Source organism: Eumetopias jubatus, unplaced genomic scaffold (genome assembly GCF_037043125.1).
Source record: "Eumetopias jubatus isolate StellerSeaLion01/CBP00866 unplaced genomic scaffold, mEumJub1_p1.0 scaffold_4, whole genome shotgun sequence".
Classification (NCBI taxonomy): Eukaryota; Metazoa; Chordata; class Mammalia; order Carnivora; family Otariidae; genus Eumetopias; species Eumetopias jubatus.
The window spans coordinates 163902453-163924271 of record NW_028274810.1 but is presented as its reverse complement, the minus strand read 5'-3'; the positions used below and the strand labels follow the sequence as shown (position 1 = coordinate 163924271).

Sequence of the window (21819 nt, the reverse complement as noted above, 5' to 3'; positions counted from 1 at the left end):
TGACATCCATTTCCGTTGGCACAGAGTAGAGAAGGGAATTAACTGTTTCAGAGCTTGGAGCACAGATTTGCAAGTTAAGAAAAGAAAGAGAAAAAAAATAGAAGGGCAAGATACACAGTTTCTGCTTAACGTTACTAAACGTATATTGAGATACATGCAACTGGAGAGTTTATTTAAAAGATTTGCCTTATGTCCCTTTTATACCTAACTCAGTGGCAATCTTGACTGGCTTCCCAGAAGTTAAAATAACCTTCCTGAGTATTTTCACATATAAAATAATACTGTTATCCCTCTTTTATTGGTTGATTAAAAACAACAGCAACAACAACAAACATAGAGTCGCTCTTGGCTGTGTCAGTGGTTATAGGCAACAGATCACAAAAACAGTGCTACTTCGTGAATGCGTCGTCTTTTGTTAGGTGTCGAACAGGGGCAATCTAAACACAATGTGTATCTGTGTGTGTGTTCTATCGTTTTTCTGTAATTTTTGAGTAAACACACTCTCCCTTAGCATCAGTTGAAAGTCTTCTACTTAACTCGGTTGTTATTTTGCATGACCTTTCTCAGCTAGTCATGTTTTTATTCCCTCCACTGGGTGTGGCGCAAATAAAAATGTTCATTAAATGGCAAATACACTTTTATCTTTGCTGGAAAAAACTATGCCGATGTAATAAATATGTGCAACTGGTGAGCACCATTTATTACACAACTTGTCTTGACTTTTTCTAAGCCCTAATTACTGGTTAATTTATTTTGTGAGTTTGTTTACTGGATTGGCTTGATTGTCTTGGTTCTTGTACAAATGTAACAGATTCATTTCTATGATGAATAACTTGGTAACTTATTAAAAACTTCTTTTGTCTAGGGGATATTAAAATTCAGAAAATATTGCAAGCTATTAGTCATTGTAACAAGCTCTAAATATGATTACAAAATCCATTTTGCAAGTGTTATCTATTGATTTATACTAGAAATCAGTGATAACTATACTATCAGGAGTCAACCAGGGATTATAATATCTACGGCTTTTCTAATACTATTTCAAACTATAAACACACAGCAAAAGGGGCCGATTGTGGATCTCTGGAGCAGGTGCAAGAATTATTTATTTGAATTGGGGCTGGCGCTATTAGTTTGGGTTGTTTCTTGAAGTTCAAATTCTAGATTGACATACTGAGTGTAAAAACCTAAAGACGTGGCGTGAGAATCTGTAACATCATTCCTGTAAGATCGGTGCTCTGTGGATCAATGACGAAAGCATTAGATTTGGGTTACACAGTTTGAGGGGAGTACAAGCCCTAATGTAAGATGGCAAGCTTCTAAGTCGATGCTATTGAAAATATAATATAAAGGATTAATTGTATTATAATTCATAGGCTTTACCATTCAGTTGTCAACTTTTTTTTTTTTCCTATTGATACCTGACCTATTAAAACTTTCAGAATACCTAGGAGAAAAAAACAAACATTAAGTTTGTATAAATAATAGATCTCAACCCTGGGAGCTATATAGAATATTCATGAACTGTGTTTATATTCACGCAGCTCCTCTAACACTTTAAATTAGCATGTTGTGAATAGAAGATATAAATGTACAAATTTTTCTATTTTATTGATCTCATGTGGGAAGCTAAAGAAAGGTAGAGTGTTACTGTTTATTTTCTCAGGAAAGGTTGTTTAATCTAATTGTTTGATGATTATTTAAACGCGTGTATATATGTGTGTATTAAGTTTATTCATTCTTTCCTTGAGTATGAGTTGATCTCCCTCACTATCTGCAGAGCAATTTGCTAAGTGTCAGAGTTACTCTTCAAGTTTCTTTTCAGGGAGAGTTGGATATTGCCTTCGAATGTAACAACCAAATGAGATAAAAGCTTGTTTATAAAGAGGGCTTTAAAACAGAGCTTTAGATCCCAGAACCAAAGAATATATGTACTCTTCCCTTAAAAATGTTATAAAGTCGTATAAAAATTTACTTGTCCCCCACTCTTCTTTCTTTGCTTATCTCTTAAATACTCAAGTGTCTTTCTTTGTAGCCTAGCATCTAAAAATGGTCAGCCAACAAACAAAAACATACTTTGAACAAGCTTACCTTGAATTAAAAGAAGATTGAGGAGATAAATATTTGAGCTATTGAAACTTGGTATTGGGCAATCGAACTATATTATGTTGTATTATCCTTCAAGGGGCATTCATTATTTCTAGTAGTAACTAGAAAAATACTCCAGAGTAGCAGTGTGTTGAGGGTGCCTTTTTGAAACTGATTTACAGAAACTGTCTGAGTCAGATATAGAGGATTTTCAAGTGTAGTAATGAGAATATTAGCAAGCTTGGTCGGCTTGTGTCGGCAAAATGAAATTGCTTCATAAGTAACATTAATTGCTTTTAAATGAGAACCTAACAAATTGGCCTGAGCGTGGAAAAAAAAAAATGATGGTCTGTAATAGGCTAAAATATTAAAATTAGACTTAAAATAGTTTCTGAGTTAATGACTAGACAATAATCTCCTATATAAAACTCATTTTCATTGAGTTTAATTTACATCATTTTGCATCGTGAATTATTCAGACTTTAAGGGAAAGTGACAAGTAGCAGTTATAAGATAAATACTGAGCTGTGAGAAAACAGCTTTCCTCGTTATTGACAACATATTGATTCATAACACTCTAAATGTGGTTATGTGTCAGTTCGATTTGAATAGACCACTTTACCTCTTGCATTGTCAACCTGCAGCAGTATTACTAAAAGAAGTGTGTGTCCTTATTCCAGTTTAAGGAGGTTAAAGGTTAAAGGTTAAGGGTTAGCTTAAAAGCATCATCTGCCTAGCTGCTTAACTTTTAAACTGATCAATTTAATGAAAATCTGTTTTACAGATGTTGTCTTAATGTATTTGGCAGGATTTAGGCAGCTTTAACATTAGACGTATGCTAGTAAAAATTATTTCTTTATTTGACCAGAACAACACCTTTCCTTTTATGTTTAAGGTAGAAGGCTTGCGGGTTATGGTATTTTTGGCAAAGGACCCAGAGGCAGAATGTGTTGATGATCTTTCCAAGTGGACTAAAAAAAGAAGAATACCTTTATGTCTATTGCTAACGATGACTGCAAAAACAAACAAAGTTGTGTTCATTTTTTTGGCAGTATTATTTTCCTTAGAATTTTTTTAAAAAGGAATTTTGTTATTGTTAAGGAAAGCTTACTCACTTCTTTAAGCAGAATTCTCTGAAGCGCTAAGCACTATTAAATTTTGATTTTTCCTCCAGAAATTTTAATAATGAAGCAAAATTTGCCTAAGAAATTAAAACAATAAAATGAAACTACAGATTGCCCTTAATCTTCTCCTTCCATGTATAAAAGTGTATTTAAAGTGAGGTTAACAAATACTGAGTGTGTAGATAGCTAAGTTAGTGTTGTAAGTCAAAGTGTGCTCGTGTGTATATCTACATTGACATCTAGATCTAGATATGATGCAAAAGCATTGTTTCTTAGCTAACCACTTTATTGGATTTGATTATATTCTTCTAATTTCACACCTTTGCATCCTCTACAAATTCTTGTCAATTGATATTCATAGAATAAATCCTCAATATTTGTAGGATGAATAAATGAATAGCCTGAGATTAGCCTGTATTAAAGAAACCCTGTTACTTCCAACCCTCATTTTAAAAAAAAAAATGTATTACAATTGGTCTCCCTCTTACATGATCCCAAACATTTTTCTAAAGAGTCGAGTAAAAAGTTATAATGGAAACCACTTAGCACTACACATTCAAATCAAAGAACAAATACAACTTTGGCCATATTTCAGTTTTGCAGTTTAGTTTATTCTTGGCTCAGAAGGGACAAGACTTTTTCCAGCCAGCTGATTGGTTTACCCCCATCCTATGCCGGGCTTGCAAATGCTCTTGCCTCACCTGCACGTCAGCTGCTCTTATAATATTATATGTATTTTTAAGTGAGGTGTTCACAGCTTTGCTGGTTCAAAGTCAAAAGCTTAATTATACCAGCCTTTTTTCTTCCTGCATCTGCTAGTAGTGAAGCAAAATAGTCTGTCTGAATTCCATAAGGCTATTTTCATATTTGGATTTAAAATTGGCTGAGAGCAGTGAATGAGTCTCTTGTCTCCATGGTGAGCAAAAGAACACACGTGGGATTTAGTCCTAGGTAACTTTTAGTGTAACATTTCCCCAAGGAACATTTTTGGAGTTTTCTCATTATCCATGTTATGGATGAAAGCATCCGGGTTAAGAACTAAAATCAAGGTGTGGGGGAGGGTCACAGAAGAGAGTGGAAGGAGCCACATTGGGAAAAGTATGTGTCAAGGAAATAAAAAATGGAATAATTAGCTTCACCTACCTTTTTTGCCTTTTTTTTTTTTTACTAGTAGGAAATAATAACCCGATCAGTTTGGAATTAACAAAGAATCACAAGCATTTTCATTTCAATAAGCCTGAGTCCAACTTTGCAATTTAAAATCAAATATACCAGATATGTACCGTTTCAATTATTGAACTGTCATTGTCCCAGTGTGATGGTAAAGGAGGTCAGGAGATTGTGTGGTACACATTTGCATAAAAGTCATTGTACAAAAGGAAATTGGAATATGTGTGTGTATCTAAGAAACCAAAACAGGTTTTTCTTATTCTAGTCATTTATTTAGATGAAGAAAGCTGTTTTCAGAGATAAACAAAAGTTATTCTTTTCTGTTGCCAAACAATTAACCTGAATATGGAAATTTTTACACTTTTTTATATTAGTTTCAGATTTATGTTTCTTTCAAGGTTGAAATGCACTGTGAAATTTAATTCCAGTTGCAGGATTTCGTTTTTAAAAAGTAATCACCACTCAAATTATTCTATTGTATTCTCATATAAAAAGACAAGGCAGAGGCTGAAAAAAGTTTCTGTGGTGGAACAATAATACATGCTCCCATAATACTTATAACTAATAAATACGCAGATCAAATGGAGAGGAGCTGGTTAGCTCATAGTAACTAATAAATCACTGGTGTTTTTAGATCGCAGTGTAATTGGCCAGCCCTATCTGCTACGTCTCCTTCTGTTTTTAAGCCTGACATTTGCTGAAGCACAGCTATGTGTTATAACACGGCTACTCCAGCACAGATATGGACTTCCTCACTGCTTTTCCATGGCAAGTAATATATTACATTGTGAGCTGAGAACCCTCTTTGTATTCCCCTGGAAAAAAAATGACTAAAAATCTGTCTATCCAAATATAAAATATATATGTTAATACACATCAATCCCTAAAAGGATTACTTTAGACCAGGCATTAGCAACTTAACTACATCCATGTCAGGATAGATAAAGTGATTTTTAGTGTGTGAAATTGTTAACAAACCCAGACAAAATTTAAAGAAAGCCAAGTGTGCAAAGGAACCCTCCCATTTTATTTTCCACATGTCTTTCCTTAACCAGTGCTACCATCTCCCAACATGTCAGGCACATGCTAGTACGTCTTCTCTGTTTCTCTGAAATCCTAACTGTTTTATCCCACCTGGATTGTCTCTTCATGGAAATGCTCCATGTCGCAAGATTACCCATCTAATTCCCCGAAGAAAACTAGCATTCCCTTAATTAAGGGGAAAGAAGCCTTTTCATAAAAGCAGAATAGAGCATCCACAGATATAAATGACTCTCAGGTCTTTTCCAGGGTGCATTTTGTTTTGAAGGAGCTGCTTAGTCTGGATGAATTTTCGAACATGTCAGGTGGGGGGTGCAGTGATTTTGTCAGGGGTGGGGTTGGGTTAGTGATTTTGTCAGGGATGGGGTTTGGGTTAGTGATTTTGTCAGGGTTGGGGATTGGGTTAGTGATTTTTGTCAGGGATGGGGTTTGGGTTAGTGATTTTGTCAGGGGTGGGGATTGGGTTAGTGATTTTGTCAGGGGTGGGGATTGGGTTAGTGATTTTGTCAGGGGTGGGGATTGGGTTAGTGATTTTGTCAGGGATGGGGTTTGGGTTAGTGATTTTGTCAGGGTTGGGGATTGGGTTAGTGATTTTGTCAGGGATGGGGATTGGGTTAGTGATTTTGTCAGGGTTGGGGATTGGGTTAGTGATTTTGCCAGGGATGGGGATTGGGTTAGTGATTTTGTCAGGGATGGGGTTTGGGTTAGTGATTTTGTCAGGGATGGGGATTGGGTTAGTGATTTTGTCAGGGGTGGGGATTGGGTTAGTGATTTTGTCAGGGTTGGGGATTGGGTTAGTGATTTTGCCAGGGATGGGGATTGGGTTAGTGATTTTGCCAGGGATGGGGATTGGGTTAGTGATTTTGTCAGGGATGGGGATTGGGTTAGTGATTTTGCCAAGGGTGGGGATTGGGTTAGTGATTTTGTCAGGGGTGGGGATTGGGTTAGTGATTTTGCCAGGGATGGGGATTGGGTTAGTGATTTTGCCAGGGATGGGGATTGGGTTAGTGATTTTGTCAGGGGTGGGGATTGGGTTAGTGATTTTGTCAGGGATGGGGATTGGGTTAGTGATTTTGTCAGGGGTGGGGATTGGGTAGGGCGGAGCCCCACCCTAAGAGCTTCCCTCACTTATCTCCTTCCAAGCCCACGCTGCCCCTCATCTCAGAAACACAGTAAAAAATTTTGACACGACCATTCACTTCAGGACCACATCAACTCATACTTTATGATTTATATTCTGGTTTTTGTGTAACTTGTGTTCACTCTGTCTCATGTGAAGTGTAGGTGCGGTTTAACCAAAAGTAGTAAATCGCTTCTGTGTCACCCGCCCTGAGGTCATTTAGGTAATGCAGACAAAGGTGTTACCCCATAATTAATGTGCTCTCCCTGCGTGCTTCTTGGGCTTCAATTTAATAGTCCCTGTCAGCGGAGCTTGTTTAAAATTGCTGAAACGTCCAAATGGGCGCTAGGATGCCACGCAGTGATGCAGCCAAAGTCATATGTTAACCAGGCCTCGCGCTGCTGAAAGGGTCTTGGCCCGGGGTGCAGGGGGAGGGGCTGGTATGTGCATAATGACCGTGGTTCTGCTTCCAGAACATCTGGCCTGCCTGAGTTCTACTGGAAATGCTTTACCAAGTTTGCTTTGAGTCTGAGCCTATGCTCAGGCTGAGTTCAATTAGACGTGGAGATTTGTTCATTATTCAGAGAATTCAAGCCCTAAAAGGCACTTTTCCCAAATTATCGGTGTATTTCAGGAGAGCTTATGACGATATGATTTATTCAAATAAGAGCAGCAGTGGAAGCAGCCCCCTACAGCCTATGAGGAAACATCTTCACAGATCCTATAACCTCAGAGGAGTGTGGGGATTGGTAGAGGCACAGAGGCTCATGTCCTGTTTGCAGAGTACCTGAATGATATCCCAAGTTTTACTTCTACTATATACAGAGGCAGTGATGGAGTACTTACAATGTGCCAGTACAGAGTCTCTGTTGATGGAGGTTGTGTCCCGTTAATGTGGCAGGATATAAGCCATCTTCTCTAAGGTGATGCTTCCAGACTCACTCTATTCTTCCAGTGGGGCAAGGATAGTAATAAAATTAGGGTTAGAACCCCACATCAAAAGCTTCCATGGTTTTGTTTTGTTTTGTTTTGTTTCTGACAACGGCTAGTCTGAGGACTGAGTGTGACTGCTCTCTTGGGTCATCAGTAGTTGTAGAGCAAAGTCGCTTGATTATCTCAACTTCCTCTTACTGCTCTCTTGCATTGCAAGACGTTACTGATCAGTTTTAGACAAGGGTCATGGTGGGCATTTAAGGCAGTGCAGAGCTTTTCTATTAGTTGGAACATGTATGTTTCCTTCATACGTGAGGATGATGCTACTGATATATTACCTCGAAATGAAGAAGAAAACCACTTGGTAAAGAATGGCAAATGTCAGTCAACCCCCTTATAGGGTCAGGATGCTAATTTAGTTTGACTCTTGAAGAATCTTTGTGAGTTCAGTTTATTATACTGTCAGAGTTTTGCTTCAAGATACATGTTTACAAAGACAAGTTTGTTATTATCATAGATAATAACAGTTACATGTGGCAACATTTTATTTCACTTGGTTTTCATCTTTAAGGAAAAATACGTTTGTAGCTTTGAATATAATACTTACATGTAGTATATTAAATATGTGCACATCAATATAAAAGTATATTGGGCCATACTCATAGTACTTTATTGATTCAGATTTTCCTAAAGCCTGTCTTTCACTGGAAATGTTAGGTAGCGTAGAATACGCATCTCTCTCTCTTCTTGTTGCCTACAGAATGAATGTCAAGGTTATATTTTCCCATTAGGCAATTTTTAAAGAGTAATGCAGAGGAAGATTAAAGTTGAAAAATTCTTTGTGTTTGGTTATCTGCTGATAAAATTAGTGGAATGCAGAGCTGAAGATGGAAAGAAACGAGCTATTGATAGGTCCAACTGTATCGCTTAACTTACGTTTGGAAGGGAAGCTTTTAAAGTTTTAAAATAATTGATTTTTTCATCCATGATTATGTGTCCTGTGTCAAGAAGCGCCTCGTTTATAAATAGAGTCAGCAATTGATTGTCTATATAGGATTTATGAGATATTGGGAAGGAATCTTACCAAAAATATCCCTTCTTCTGATGCTGTTCTGTCAACGGTAAAACCATATTGATAACTGACATCCATTTATCCATTTAAAAAAGAGGACGTAGGCTGACAGCATCATAAGAAGTTAGACTTTTTTATTTGCATTATCTCATTTTATTCTTCCTAACAGTTATAGGTTACTGTTCCTATTTTGACATATGGGAAACTAAGAGCAAAATGCCTTGCTCAAGTCCTCACAGACAGTAAGAGACTGTGTTGGTGTTCTAGGCCACATCATGAGGCCCTGCTAATAAGAAAACTTTCTGTTGCACTTGAGGATAGGAAGAGTAGAGAGTGGGAAAGGAAAAGAAAGGCCAGAGCACCAGAGGCAAACTTAACAATTTTGTCTAGTGCTTCATCATTTTGGAGCCCACTTTCATTCCTTCAAGTTTGCAGATTCCCTTAAAGATATCGCAGATGTGGTGTAACACAAGAGCGGGCCAGAATGAACGCAGCCAAGGAGAATGATGAACTTAACACCTGTTGGGTCATCTACAAGCCGGAAGGAGAAAACTGCTGGTTAAAATTGTTGCCTGAGTATCTCCTGTCACAACGGAATTCTTTCACTTTAAAGAAACTTCCTTTTGCTGGCATTTTTGGGTGTTTGGTATATTAAATAGAAAGAACTACTAGAATATTTATCACTGCTAGTGCCTGAGCTCTCAGTGCTTGCAAGTTAAGCACCTTTGGAAGCTGCATTAATTCATTCAGGTCACCAGGGTACTTCAGCAGTAATGTACTAAATGGTACCCCGCTGACCTGAAAGAGGGAATATGCCTCCCTAAGCATTTAACTTCCTAAACAGGAACAACTAAAGCACAGTCTACTCTCTGCCCCAGAACTCAATTCCCTTTTCCTGGCATCCTTGTAACTGCTGGAGGAAGTCCTATTCACTTGCTACTTACTTACTTAGTTTTTAGAAATAATCTTGTTTTGAATTATTATTTTTTTTTACTTTTATCTTTCACTTCTTACTTTGATCCATTTTAGTTACAAGGCTCCAGAAATTTTCTTTCCACCATATGTTTCTAATGCACTCCCTTCCTCTCTCTTCTTGAAATTTTGTTAAAGATTCCAATGTAAAGCCCCGAATCTTATTAGAACTATTCGCGTTGACTTAATTTAAGAGATGCTGGGGGAAATCTTGCCTTCTTAAATCTGGCTACCTCTTCCTGCAAAAAAGTGTCAGTCGTTGACGTTGCTGCAGTTGACCACATTCATTAATGAAATGTTCTTTTATTGAAGAGCAAGATTAGTCTTAGTTTGGAAATGACAGAATTGTTAGCGATACAGAAGCTCCCAATATCTATAACTGCTGTGTGTAAAGCATGCAAGGACAGTCTGATAATTATAATGTGTGCTACCTTTCAAAGCCTTCAAATATTTCTAACTATTCACTTGGCAAGCCTGAAAATAACACTAGCATATGTCCTTAGGGCCTGAAATCATTCATTGTTCAATTGAAAGAAATCAGGTAGCAAGTCTGATTGCCCTCACCTCTGAAAGAGAGTCACTTTTCAAGGCATCTCCTTTAAACTCAACATCTATTAGCACTTAGCCACTGAGTAGTAAGTGACTCTGGACATGAGGAGGGGGAGAAGGTTTCTTAATTTTCACAGCAAATAAATGGTGTTGTTTTTAAAAATAAAATTAACATGCATGCTAAAATAGGAATTATGCAAACACTGGAACATACCTTTCAGAATTTAGTTTGTTTGGTGAATCACTATTACACAGTACTTTAGAAGGGAGAAAGCTCTTCTATTTACTATGTGATACTATCACTGCTTTTTAAACTGAGGCCCCTCAGTGTCCTTTGAGATACGATTTGGCTAAAAGCAATTCTGGGTTATTATTTCTTTTTGTTTATTATAATTTTTATTAGCACGGTAAGTAATTAAAAAAACACATTTGGATGGAACAATTGTACCAAGTTTTCCCATGATGAGTATTCCCTGAGAAGAATAACCAAATAACCAAACTCATAACCAAGTTCCTGAAAAATAGACCCAAGGGGAATTCATAAATAACTTTTTTTTTCAGAGAAATACAGTCTTTGGCTCTCATAATTCCTTAAATCTTAGAAAAACCAAGATGGGCTTAATGAAGAATTATTTAGTTTTTAGAGTGTTCATTCTCCACACAGAGGATAGAATTTACCATCTTTAACTCATAAATGCAAAAACGTGTTCCTAATTGCTTAATTTTGTAGACATTTTTTTAGATATATGTTTCCAGATAGACTGTCAAGTATAATATTTACCTATAAGTCTTTGTGGAATGTACTAGGTCAGTTTATTCCTTCTTGTAAAACTGTGGCTACCCCTTTAATTATGATGGCTGGATAACTTACTGGAAACCATTGATATAGAAGTACATTGAAATTGATATATATACATACACATATATACATACATACATATATATGTTAACACTTTTCCAAAAAGTGAACAATTTAATTCTTTATCAATGGGTGTAAAACAGTGTGGATATAGGGGCGCCTGGGTGGCTCAGTAGGTTAAGTGTCTGCCTTCAGCTCAGGTCATGATTCCAGGGTCCTGGGATGGAGCCCCCCGTGGGACTCTCTGCTCAGTGGGAAGTCTGCTTCTTTCTCTCCCTCTCAAATAAATAAATAAAATCTTAAAAAAAAAGAAAACTGTGGATGTATTCAGGTCTCATGTGTTAAGTGATTAAAAAGGCGAAGTGCCAGTACTCCAGTAATGTTTTCAGTACATATCCAGGGACACCTACTTATACTTATTTTACTCAAACCCTGAAAAAAATTGCATGCATCATGCCTGTGTGTGCATGTGTGTGTGTAAAATAGAAAGAGAAAGAAGTAAAATACAGTATATGAAGACTTATTTTTAAAAAAATTGATGAAGTTCATGAGTTAATCATTAATACCCACTTACTCTGTTTTAAAGTAAATGGCAGAAATCTCTTCCTGCATATTGTAAGTGTTCTCAGTCTCAAGAGATAATAAACCTTTGATGATGTTGTGCAAGACTCGTCAGCAAGCACTGAAATCAGTTCTGTACATACACATGACTAATCAAAGGTTCAGGGAACAGGATGTGATTTGGTTAAAGTGATAGGTTCTCCAAAAAGTAAATGGCCTCACTAATTGTGGGAGCACATTAAGCCTCCCCCCACCCCCGTACAAAAGGCAGGCCCTAGTCCCCCATTGGAGCAGATATCTTTTCACAAAGCCATGAGCACTAATGTTTTAAAAAAAATATTTTTGGGGCACCTGGGTGGCTCAGTCGTTAAGCGTCTGCCTTCGGCTCAGGTCATGATCCCAGGGTCCTGGGATCGAGCCCCACATCGGGCTCCCTGCTCAGCAGAAAGCCTGCTTCTCCCTCTCCCACTCCCCCTGCTTGTGTTGCCTGCTTGTGTTCCCTCTCTTGCTGTGTCTCTGTCAAATAAATAAATAAAATCTTAAAAAAAATTACCTTTAAAAGCAAAGATGTTCTCAAATTAATGCCTACCTAATTAGTGCTCTATTCTTTTCTTTGTCTTAAAGTTACAACAGATACCATAAGACATTTAGACTCAGAACGATCCTTGAAACTCAGGAAATTGGGTAACCCAGAACAAAAATACCTTCTTAAGTTGATCAAATGTAAGATGTCCACAGTGGGAAAATGATGGAATAAGACAACAATCTTAATAATTAAGTGTGAAATTATATAGGAAAGTGAGACTAAAAGTTTCAAGAAATCAGTTTTAAATTAAAAAGGGAAGGAACTAAAGTTATATGCTACAAATTCTACCATGTGAACAGTGCAATGAATGTTGAGGCCTTTGTCTTCTGTTTTGCTGCTTTTTAAAAATTTGTGTATGTATTGATATAGAATTGATATAGAATTCATATTTATTGAATATAATTGATATAGAATTCATATTTCATGCAGTTCAACCATTTGCATTATACAATGAAATGTTTCATTTTTCGTTTTATTTTTTTAAGTAATCTCTATGTCCAATGTGGGGCTCAAACTCACAACTCCCAAGATCAAGAGTCGCGTGCTCCCCCGACTGAGTCAGCTGGGCACCCCACAATGAAATGGTTTTTTTTTTTTAGACTATTCACAGAAGCATGCAACCATCACCGTAATCAATTTTAGAACATTTTCAACATTCCAGAAAGAAATCCTGTCCAATTTAGTCTAACCCCCCAACTAATCCCAACCCCCCTCTCCTGGCCCTGGGCAGCCACAAATTGCTATTTGTCTCTATAGATTTGCCTATTCTGGACATTTCATATAAATAGAATTTATACTATATGTGGCACTTTATGACTGACTTCTTTCGCTTAGCATAATATTTTCAAAATTCATCCATATTATAGTGTGTATCTATATTCATACCTTTATATTTTATTCCTTTTTTAAATTTTTTACTGTTACGTTAATCACCATACATTACATCATTAGTTTTTGATGTAGTGTTCCATGATTCATTGTTCGCATATAACACCCAGTGCTCCATGCAGTACGTGCCCTCTTTAGTACCCATCACCAGGCTAACCCATCCCCCTACCCCCCTCCCCTCTAGAACCCTGTTTGTTTCTCAGAGTCCATAGTCTTTCATGGTTCGTCTCCCCCTCCGATTTCCCCCACTTCATTCTCCCCCTCCTGCTATCTTCTTCTTTTTTTTTTTTTTGAACATATATTGTATTATTTGTTTCAGAGGTACAGGTCTGTGATTCATCAGTCTTGCACAATTCACAGCACTCACCATAGCACACATCCTCCCCAATGTCTATCACCCAGCCACCCCATCCCTCCCACCCCACACCACTCCAGCAACCCTCGGTTTGTTTCCTGAGATTAAGAATTCCTCATATCAGTGAGGTCATATGATACATGTCTTTCTCTGATTGACTTATTTTGCTCAGCATAACACCCTCCAGTTCCATCCATGTCATTGCAGATGGCAAGATCTCATTCCTTTTGACGGCTGCATAATATTCCATTGTGTGTGTGTGTGTGTGTGTGTGTGTGTGTGTGTGTGTGTGTGTCTGTGTGTGTGTCTGTGTGTGTGTATACACACCACATCTTTATCCATTCATCTGTCGATGGACATCTTGGCTCTTTCCACAGTTTGGCTATTTATTTTTAATTTTTTACTGAAATTCAATTTAGTTAACATATAGTGTATTATTAATTTCAGGGGTAGAATTTAGTGATTCATCAGTTGCATATCACACCCAGTGCTCATTACATCAAGTGCCCTCCTTAATGCCCATCACCCCATTACCCCATCCCCTCACCCACCTTCCTAGCTTTTTATTATGGAATTTCCATGGAACCTATCACTTCAGTATGGATAAACTGCATTTTGTTTATCCTCTCTTCAGTTAATGGGCATTTGAGCTGTTTCCACTTTTTGGCTATTAGGAATAACGATGCTGTGAGCATTTGTGGGCAGGTTTTCCTGTGGACATATATTTTGTTTCCCTTGGATATACACCCAGGAGCGGCATTGCTGCATTGGATGTGGCTGTGTTAACTGTGCTGTCATCACTCCCAGTCCCTTCTTATTTTGTACCTGCTCAGCTCCTTCTTCCTTTTTCTTTAATTCTTTAAATATTACATTTTTTTTTCAATCTCCCAACCTTACGCATCTTCTGCTCTACTTTGGCCAATGAATTCCAGGAGGAAATTAACACCAACATTTACTGAGCACATATTAGGTGGTGGATAATCTTCTAAGTTAAAAAAAAAATTAACTCACTAAAATCAAACAACAACCCTCTTAGGTTGGCACCATTATCATGCCTATCTTGAAGATGAGGAACTAAAGCAACGAAAGCTTAATTAATTTATCCAACATGACATAGCTGGTAAGAGTGACAACAGAGTCAGGATTTGAGCTCATTCTGACAGGTTCCAGCACCCATGGTCTTAAATGGGACACTGTGTCACAGCGAAGGAAACCTTGAATAGGAAGGCCTTGTTTGTGGCAGAAAGGATGGAAATAAGAGTGTAACTGTAATTGTCAGTCTTTGAGAAGGCTATGCCTCCCCGGAGAGAGAAAAAGAGGTAATTATGAGATAGAGATTGAAAGACTTCGGGAGGTGTAGTGAGGGATAGCAAAATAAAAAAATCACTGATAACAGTATATAGTTCTCTCTTTTTTTTTTTTATGTCAGAATGTAAACTCTTTATTTGGTTCATAGAATGTTCTTTAAAAAATACCTAGAACTGAATTCTCCATATCTGTGGGAATGAAAATGGAATACTTTACGATAACTTAAATTTACTGAAAGACGTTTTGTTAGATTGATGTTCTAGTAATGCACAAATGCGTGTTTGTTCGCATTTGTTAAAAAACACACGGGGCTGGACCCCAGGGTATATGATTCAGTTCCTGTCCTCGAGCTCACTAGTCTTTAGAAGAAAACATACAATGCTTTTTATCTGTGCTTTATTTTCTCCTGTGATTTTGCCCTGTTAACAGCCTTTCTGAATTCCAGAAGTTTGCAGAGACACTTTTAGTACTTTCTATCACACATTTTAGCAATGTTTACTTCTTTGTGTAATCTAGGAAGTTAATATTTAGATTTTCTGTGGTATTGGGGGAAAGAATTAGATTCCTGCCTTGCAAAACTTTGATGAAGGGTGGTTGTTTGCTTCCACGCCAGTAAAGATGTTGTTCCATTATTGGAAAATAATGTACAATATCAGTATAATTTAAGACTTTTCTCTCTTTTGCCTCTCCCTCCCACCTATGTGACGTTTATGAGCATGATTTTCATGTTTTCATAATGGATAAGCTGAAATATTACTTGGTGCTTTTTTTGGCTAACTAGAAGGATTTTTTTTTTCTTTTTGTAGGTTTAAGGCAGAAATACATTTGTTTTTAATATCCGATCTAATTAGTTACTGGTAAAATAGTCTTAATATTTTATCTGTAGCTATTTCAGGCATCATCCTATTTTATTCAACAATTATTAATGTTCCTTGAAGTTTTCAATTTCCGAAGACCTACTGATCTTCATAAAACCTATTGACATGGGTATAGTGAGGTCAGGGGTTGGGCTGCCAGTGTTCCTACTGTTAGAACATAACATTGCATAATTTCTGCTTTCTGTTTTATTATAAAAAAAATTTAAGGAGAAATTATGCAAGAAAACATGATAAGCTCCCATATTATCTCATGCTAAAAGATTCTCTGGAGTTGCTTTCTTGAGTTTAAAACAAAGATTGCCTGTGTCAGCACTAATGTCTCTGAATACTAACAAGCCTAATAAGCATTGACAGGTAGGTATCACTTTCTGATACCTTCCCATTATTACCACACTGGGGGTTCAGGGTGTTGAGAAGGTGCGGGGTGATGTCTCAGAGAAAGACAGTGAAAGCAATGCACATCTGTCTTTCCTGACATCTGTGTCTACATCTATCCATGCATTTCTGTGTAACTTAAGGAAAGCTTAAAAAAGAAGTGGTAGGCATTTTCTGTCTTAAAGTGTCCAGCTGACGTTCTCACTCTTTATGTGGTTTTTGGCAAGCATTTCTGTGCCTTAGTTAATATATTAGTAAATGGAGAGGAAGAAAACCACTCCACTGAGTTCTGTAGATCTTAATTAAGGTACAAAAATAGCTTAAAAAATAGTCTTCTGAGATGAAAGCTTTTCTTATATGTGGAAAATATTACTCGTGTCTTGTCAGCATATCTAGTCTATTGGCATTGCTTTTTGTACTTGGAGATAACTTCTGCTTTTCTTATTATTGGTAAGACACTTTCCTTTTTAATTTCTGTAAGTGCACTTGGTTACACTATTATATCTAGGAACTTACTATTCTTGAAAAGCCATTCTTAACTTTATCTCTCCAATTGGCCTTCAATTGAAATTTGCTTTGAAGAGGAATGTAGCTATACTTATCAACTTGAACATGGGTAAATATAGCTCATAGAAAATAACTATTTGTGTATCCTTTTATGTGCTTTAACTTCGATATTCCTTCTTGCTTAGAATTTTGCCCACAGAAAAGGAGCTATGTATTACACTTTTAAATACCAGTTTTCAAGTCTGCCAAGTGTGAATTTGCAAATGAGTAGTAGTAAGTGGAGCTCACAGCTGAAAAATGACTGTTAAAAGCTTCTGTGTCTGGCATTAATTTTAGTTTTGTCTTTAGGCTGGTACCACAACTGTTTCATCTATAAAATGGGTTCTGAGTTACCATTACAAGTAGAAAATTAGCATTAAGTTAACGGTCTTTGAGATCTGGTCTAAATGCAACCACTTCCGTGGTTCTAAGAGCTGAATTTATTCTTAGCTTTAACAAGGATCTTATCTTAAACTGCTGATGTACTTACACATAGATCAGGTTGCCAGTTTTCCATTGTTTTGTTTAATCCACAAATACATGTTTACGTATTTTTCTTGTAAACAGGAAGCAGGGTAATAATCATATATAGAGAAACAGCTGAACTACATCCTTTAGTCCCTTGTGTTTTATTTACTTATTTGATACTAATCATTTCATTTATTCGTTTACTGAGAACTCACTTTATCAGGCCCCATGCAAGGGAATATATTCAGATATAACATCAAACAAGAAAGACACAGGCCTTGCACTGGTAGAGCTTACATTTTAGGGGCAGAGACAAGCATTAAACACATAATCACGTATCAGGCAATGCAATAGTTAATTGCTGTTGTAAACAAATAAGTTTTTAAAAATCTGAGTATTTATTTGTGTTATTAGTATGTAGGTATTTGATAAGTCAAACTCTTCTAATCCTAGAAGCAGGTGGAGAATTTGAATGAGACACTGTATTGAGGTATTTAAAAGAGTAACTGGGGGCTGAACAGAATGGACATCACTAGATGTTGGCTGTCATACAGAAAAAGGCACTTACCACTGAGATTTTATCAGAGTACAAGCACTTTCAAACTTTTTGGAGCCATGGAATCCTTATTTGAAAAGGCATTCTAGAAATGGCTGCATATCCAATTGACAGATTTGAGAATATGATTTGGAAGGTTGGATGAGATGAAGCTGATCATTAGACGCATTGTAACTTTTAAAACATACTAATTCCAAGGCCATGACCTTTAGGGATGCATCCCCAGGAATCTCTTCATTTAAAGAGATGATCCTGATAATCAGCCTGATTTGGGATCGCTGGGCTAGAAGATTTTGAAGGTCACTGGGGATCTACGGACTCATGCAAAAATAGTGAATGTGGTGATCGTACCAAGTTCAGCTCCATTTACATTTGTTTCTCCCGTGTTCAGAAGAGAAACTGTGTCTTCCAATGTCTTCTTGGATTCCCCTCCTTTCACAGACTAGGATTTTGCTAGGGTCTGCCGATGCTGCATATTCTGTCCAGGGAAATCATGGCAGGCATTGCCGTCTGTCTTGCTCATTGTTTTGCCTCTGAGGACAAGAGTCTGACATGTTTTGATATTAAAAAAAAAAAAATCCCATTTCAGTAGGAAAAATGGCAAACCTTTCTAAAGAAGACCTTTCTGTACAAAACAGCTGTTCTTTTGTTGAAGGTCTGGCACTTCAGTGAACTGTCGGGCCAAGAAACCATTTCAGAGTCCAAAAGTCAGTAAAAAAAAAAAAAAAAAAAATCTAAGGCCCCTGGATTGAATTTTGTAGGAATATCTTTTTTGGTAAATTTTTGGAATCATGCTTTGCTTCATCATAGTTGCAGAAATCCACTCTCCTTGTATATGAAGATATCCCCAGGCAGCAGATATATAGTCTATTTTCTGAACAGGAATCTTATAGGTCTCAGGAGAGCCAACTTCCACAGGCCCGCTGGGTTGTATGCTCATTTGTAGCTCACTGTAATGATTCTGCAATTTTTTATTTTCTTGCTATTCTAGGAAGGCAGATTCTGAGGTTTGGTTTTGAAGTTTTACTTCATAATAGCATACATTTTCTCTTTTTCTCTCCATACATATGGATATAAGCGTGTGTGGGTGTGAGATGTGCTTGTATATATGGGTGTGTGGGTGTGTAGATATAGATGTGTGTCTATTTCTTTATCCTGTTTATGAAAGAGAACTGTGTATTGTATGTTCTACAATTTGACAATTTTCTTTTAATGATATCCCATATTTTTCTTTTCTCCCAAATATATCATCTAATACATATATGCTGGTAGCTACAAGAACAACCAAAGTTAAAAAGAAGCAAATAAATATGGTGCCCAATTTCATGAGCAACAGAATCTGTATTTCCATAACACATTACTCTGGAAAAGCTACTGTATTTAGTTACTGGCAAGTTAAAAACTGGATCTTTGTCTACTTCATTAAGGAGGGTCGTTTTTTATAGATCACCTTGAAATAATCAATCAGTTCTGAACAAGAGCTGCATTTTTAAATGTCGGTATACTGTAAACTACCAAGGCCAAACTGTATCTGAGTCCCACTGGCCATATAGCCCGTGTTCCATGGGAGACCCAAATAAAACAAGCTCCCTCCCCACAGACTGGAAGAGTCATACTAATAAAATGACTGGATGATTTGGTTAAAAAAATTATTTCAAGATTTTGCTAATGATTTTGGCTTGATCGGTTACTTGAGCCCTGCTGATTCATGTAGATCAGGATAGAAGTTTCCTGCCTTGCCCAGGGTGAGCCCTGGGCTTTCGGTTATTTAAGGATAATGTTCAATGAGCACACATTAGTGTACTATAAGTGTACTATAAAATAAAACCTTTTGAGGTTTGTGCTTAAGTAAAAGGCATAGTACGGTATTGTATGTTTGTGTGACCTAAAACATTTTGCTCTACTATGAAGACATATCATCCTCCTGTGCCAATATAAATGCAAGGACATTTCATAGTCATAATCTGTTAATACCAGTTAGCAGTGTCACAAATTAAAGCATTAGTGGATTTGTGTTGCTTGAGGAAGCAACTGATATAAAATACCAGGAGGTTGAAGGAGTGAGGCAGTTTATTGTAACATAATTCTGCATACCATGTAAAGTCTTTATGCCTGTTGGTGGGAAGCCTTTGAATGGACCTTCACAGAGAGCTCAAAGGGATAGTTCATCATGCAACAAATTAAGAAACATTAGGCTAGATATATTCTCAAAGAAATAATTTTTGGTGATTAGAAGACAACAAAAATCAAAGAGGATGTTCTTTTTTTTTTTTTTTTTTTCCTTACAGGAGAAAGGAAGATTTTACTGCTTTTTAAAAATTTGCACCTGTAGTGCAGACAAAAAATTCTTCCCAGGATTTGAAGAAGTGCCTTTTCTATGGTTATGTTGTTTGGGGACTGTACTTAAATAAAAATTTAATGATGATTTTCCAAATGGACTTTTATAGGAACTATTGGTAGTCCTGTAGCAGAGATTTTTGGCCAAATCATTAATGTTGATACTATCATGAAGGATACATAACTCTCTTATCAAGAGGCCTATAACCTGGGAACATGGGAATGATTGTATAAATTATGGAAGGAATATTAGATTAAATTCCCTCTTTAATTTTAGTAGTGGTTTGAGAGAGTAATGCATTTACTACTGTAGCGCATTTTGTATTTGCTTAGGCATTTAAATGATTTTTTCATATTTCCCCTTTGTAGCCCAGATTATGGATATATTCTGAGAGGACGTTATAGGGAATAACAATTGTAGAGAATGAGAACCCATGGTTAAAATTATATGCACATTGAACTACAATGAGGGTATTAAAAGTATTTCATCCCATTTGTAAAATATCTTCATGACTATGAAAGGGCAATATTTTTTCCAATTATATCTGCTTTAGCCTGCAAATGGATTACTTTCTAAGAACTCTTACAAAGCAAAGAGTCCAAAAATAATTGAAAGTGTAAGGACAGATAAGCTGGGCACATAAAGGCCCTGAGCAAACTTCTCGCAATAGCATTCACAGAACAGGAAAAAAAAAAAAAAAGTTTATCTTAACTCCTGTTCAGGACCAGATGAACATTTTTAACCCTTAGCATCATGATGCTCTTATTGACAGGGAGTGCCTCCTGCATTATTTCTAGCTCGATTCTCCAGTGTCTGGAAGATTGCATTTTGACTTTCCCCATTATTAATAACCAGATTTGATCTTAGGCCTGTCCAAGGTCAGGCAGACTGGCCAGGTCAGTCTGTTTGTGTGTGTGCATGAACTGTGATGTCTACTCAGAGTGACAGGTAGAGGATGAAGGTGGTGAAACAAGGGTGTTAACCTTTAGTCCCCCAAAAGGAACCTTTTTCTGCTGGGAACAAAGATCCCTAGGGCTGTGGCCACCGTCCCCCACCCCCACGCTCATAATATTTCCAATAATGATACACTATTGAAGAGTGCGTTTGAGAAGAGGCAAATGATTTAAATCATCTCAGTAGAAACAATAATATAACATAATAAAAAAAGAAACAATAATATATATTTGCATGATTGTTCAGAACTTTCAATCAGATTTAACAGTGTTTTATGTGGGTCAATTTTGCATGGCTTTCCCTTTTCTTAGGTAAATGACTCAACTATGCTCCAGTGTGATATCTTTATTCCTGAAATGCCCCCCAGTTCACAAGGAAAAATACAAAAGCTCTAAAGAGTATGGGGCAAGACATAATTTAGAAACCAGATCAACAACTTTAGAAGGTCCAGAATTTGTGGTATTTTCTATAAAACCTATCAAATAAACTCATTTTTCAGAAAAAAAATGTCTCGCCTCTTTCTGGGTAAAAATTCCTAAGAAGCTATTTGGTTCTTAATTGATTTTCTACGTCAGTTGTTCATTGAATAGATAAGTAGTGCCTGTGATATTTGATTACAGAGCAAGGCACCCATTTAACCTTCTGTTCTTTCCTGGCCAGGATTTCAAATACAATAGAACGTTCCTCCCTGAGGCTCAGCAGGATTAGACAGCTAACGGTAATCCCTGATACGCTGAAATAGACCTGATAGAACTTCACCTCACTTGTTTAGGATTATGCTCATGAATTCCACTCACCCGGCAGCATTAACCCTTTAGGGACTTGGGCTGGGATGTTTTATCAGTAAAAGCAGTAAATAAGCAGAAACCTATTAATAAATTCTAAGCAGTTACACCTCATTTCTTGACCACAATTTAAGAATAATTTTGAGGTTAGAACAGATTCGTGCTCTGAATTGGTTTTTTTCTGAAATTTTGCATCTTATATATATGTGTTTCAAGATTTGTATTAATTTATCTTCCTACATATAATTTTGTTTAAGAAACTTTATGAAAAGTTCTGGTTTGTGTAATAGCTT

At 36.8% G+C, this 21819-nt stretch overlaps 1 protein-coding gene across 4 annotated transcripts in view; it reads left to right on the top strand.

The window, feature by feature from the left end:
- The window catches only part of ZFHX4 (zinc finger homeobox 4), a 156451-nt gene that overhangs the window by 3939 nt on the left and 130693 nt on the right, over positions 1 to 21819 (top strand). The window lies entirely within an intron of this gene.